This window comes from Syngnathus acus, chromosome 10 (genome assembly GCF_901709675.1).
Source record: "Syngnathus acus chromosome 10, fSynAcu1.2, whole genome shotgun sequence".
Lineage (NCBI taxonomy): Eukaryota > Metazoa > Chordata > Actinopteri > Syngnathiformes > Syngnathidae > Syngnathus > Syngnathus acus.
In genome coordinates, this window is record NC_051095.1 from 24,237,049 (window position 1) to 24,240,392 (window position 3,344).

Here is a 3,344-nt window from a genome sequence, read left to right on the forward strand (position 1 = left end):
ATTATGAATAATGTGATTGTTTAATTGTTTCAGGTGCAAAAAGCGAAGATCCACTATCCCCAGACTATGTGCCAAGTATATTTGAGCATACCCAGTCACCTCACAAACGAAAACTCAAATGTTCATTGAAGATCTTTGAGAGAAGACAAAATCTCAAGCAGCGCAAGAGAGACCGCGAGAGGGCATTGGCAGCAGCAGCAGCACTTGTATAATATTTCCCAGTCTGTCCCTTGTGAAAATGATCAACTACCCGCTGGTGAAGATGTGATGTTGCTTGGCCCCTGGACTCTTCTTCAACCGCAGATATCTGAAAAACATTTTAATAAAAATTGTTTTCACTATGATTAGATTATTTGTAACAGGTTGGAGAACAATAAATTATTTATGATATATATATTAATTACTAAGTGCGAAAAAAATACAAACCTGCTCTCTCGTAATGGAATGTAACTTTTCCAGCTCTGACCGGCATTTTAGTGCAAGTTCATCTGGGCTGAGTTTCATATTGCCAGAATCGTATAGCTGTGAGAGAGGTACAGGAAGCTTTCGCTTCACTGCCCTTGGCACAAAGTTGTCAGCATAGTCAGGGACAATGCTCAAAATTGCTGGTCTTCCACCGCATTCAGACAAAGCCTTGTAAAAGGCAGCTTTCTGCTCTTCAGTTGGTGGAGGAACATTCAGCAGTTTTCTCGCAGCACTTTCCTCAGGAGTTGAAACTTCTGACTTTCGTTTCTGGGCTGGACGGGCAAAATCGATATTGCATCCTTCAGCATATTCTATGTGCGATGCTGATGGTTTCAGCCACTGACAAGGTAGTGATGTGCATGAAGTGGCCGTCTTCATACGTATTAATGTCTCCAGGGCGAACAGGGATGCTGCTGAATGTGAACATGTTTCACCCAATCCAGCCATGCAGGTACAGTGGCAGCACAGGATCTGACCATCTTTCGCTATTGCTACCCAAGGTCTGAGGGGAGGATCATTCATCCGTTGAGAGTGTTTTACCTGAAACAGATAATATGACATACCTTATATTATTATCAGTCCCTAATTTGGATATAATATACAAGGCTAGACCTCTTACTGTCCATTTATGCATATTTTACCTGGCATTTGGTAAATTTTCTCATGAATCATTCATTAAATTAGCTTGAAAATTTAAACCTGGTTCATTTTGATCAAGAGACCAAAAGGAATTATCAAGTATGAATTCTAAAAAGTATTTTTGTAGAAATTGTTGCATAAGCTCTATATTGAATAGTTGGAAATTATGTAATGTTTTATTGTAGGAATTAATTTCTCAGATTTCAATATGATATTTTCCTTACCTTGGTCATGAGAAGAAATCGATTCTATTTGGAATCTGCCATATCAGCCCATCATGCACAAAACCTGCTGTAAAATACTTGCAGGCATCCAGACTCTTGTATGCCTTAAGGTCCTTTCCAGTGTACGGAGATGGTGAATCGACGAGGTAATTATAAATATCTGGATATGAGAGATCAGGCAGGTCGGCTGTTGCAAAATGCTCAGGTGATTTTAGCATGCTTCTCGGTAAAAGGTACGGATCGGTTGTGCCAACAAGGTTCAACTTCTCTCGGTAACGTTTCTTGGATTCTTCATCCAAATGCCCAACTTCATTGGATAGCAAATCAGCCATAATTCGGATGAAATCGGTGAAAATGTAGCGCAGAAATCAAACTGAATCTGTACGAACACGTAGGAACGAGCTGACCGGTTGACCGCCAAGATGGCGGCATAACACAAAATCACGTGATAAAATCACGTGACTGCAAAGCCTCTATACATTTAACCTGTGATCCTTACCTTTGTGTAGTTCCAGGATGTTGTGAAAATGCATTTGATTAGCGATGGTCCAGGGTGTGAAAATTTACATTTTTTAATACAGAAATAGGTTTCAGTAACAGTCATACTTATGTTACCTGCAGATATAACTACCGTAAATTCCGGACTATAAGCCGCACCGGATTATAAGCCGCACCAGCTAAAATTGGGGGATATTTTAGTTTTTTTCTTATATAAACCGCACCGGACTATAAGCCGCACGTGCATACGCGTTTTTTACAAAGAAAGACCGTTCACAGAAAGCCTTTTTAAAGTTTTAATAACATACTTTAACATGTCTTTCTAAACATTGCCTGTGACGCAGCAGTAGTACCGCAGCAACACGGAAGTGTGCACGCGAGTTATTAACAAAGAAAGACTGGACACAGAAAGCTTTTTTAAAGTTTTAATAACATACCTTAACATTTCTTTCCAACGCGAGTTATTAACAAAGAAAGACTGGACACAGAAAGCTTTTTTAAAGTTTTAATAACATACCTTAACATTTCTTTCCAAACACTGCCCGTGGCGCGGCAGTAATACCGCAGCAACACGGAAGTAACACAAGACTAATAGGGCTGGATTAAAAAAAACATACCCGGTAAAAGTCACTGAGACGCGGCGGTAACACAGCAGCAACACGGTAGTACAGCACCAACAGGGCTCGTTAAAAAACATACCAGTAAAAGTAAAAAAAGAGCTTCATCGTCTTCATCTTCCTCCTGTGCACTGAAACCATCGAAGTCTTCCTTCTCAGCGTCCGATTGGAATAGCGTTAGATATCCTTCGCCTCACACTTTCTCAGTCTCTCTTTCGTCGCCGCTTTTATGCATTTCTTCGAGTGTGATGAGGGTCTGTTCATGCTAATTTTATTCATGCACGAAGCGCTAAATTACATTAAACTAGCGAGCGACACGTATAGCTCCAGAGTAGACGGGACCACGAAATAAAGAAAAGGGTGACGCAAGACAATGTCATCAACATCGACTGCCTTTAGCTTAAAAGCGGCATCATATGCATTTCTTTTGTCCCCCATAATGACGGTTTGTGTATAAAAGCTCCCTTTCAGTAATGTCCGTCTTGATCTCGTTCTGTCTCTTCTTCGTGTGAATTATACGCCTATCAAAACACAAACTAGCACGTCTTCTTCGGCGCATTATCTCTTCTTCGTCTGTCTCTTCTTATCTCCCTTCGGTTGCCATGGTGATACTTAGTGTTGGCAAAGCTTCAGGGGAAGTCGCTTCCATCGTAGATGATGGGCTTTTCCATGGTCAGATGATAGAAGACTTTCTTGGAGATAAATCGTGAGAAGGAGTTGTCGAAGATGAGCGCGTAGGTTCCCGGCCGACGCACTTTTAGCTGTCCCTGAATGGTCTCTTTGTGAGAATTGCAGCGCGTCAGTGGAATGAGAACCTTTGATCGCTCCAATTGATCATCAGCATTTTCCCGGTAAACCACACTAAAGGAAATGCTTTTTGGTTCCGAAGAAAACATCCAGC

The 3,344-nt window shown here is 41.1% G+C and overlaps 1 long non-coding RNA gene across 1 annotated transcript; it reads right to left on the reverse strand.

Moving 5' to 3' along the window:
- Nucleotides 1–528: 528 nt before the first annotated feature.
- On the reverse strand, nt 529–1,658 carry LOC119128969. Its single transcript, XR_005099107.1, has 3 exons — nt 1,637–1,658; nt 1,107–1,125; nt 529–1,005 (listed from the first exon to the last, which is right to left on the reverse strand). It is a non-coding gene; the product is annotated as an uncharacterized LOC119128969 (long non-coding RNA).
- Between the last annotated feature and the right edge of the window lie 1,686 nt (nt 1,659–3,344).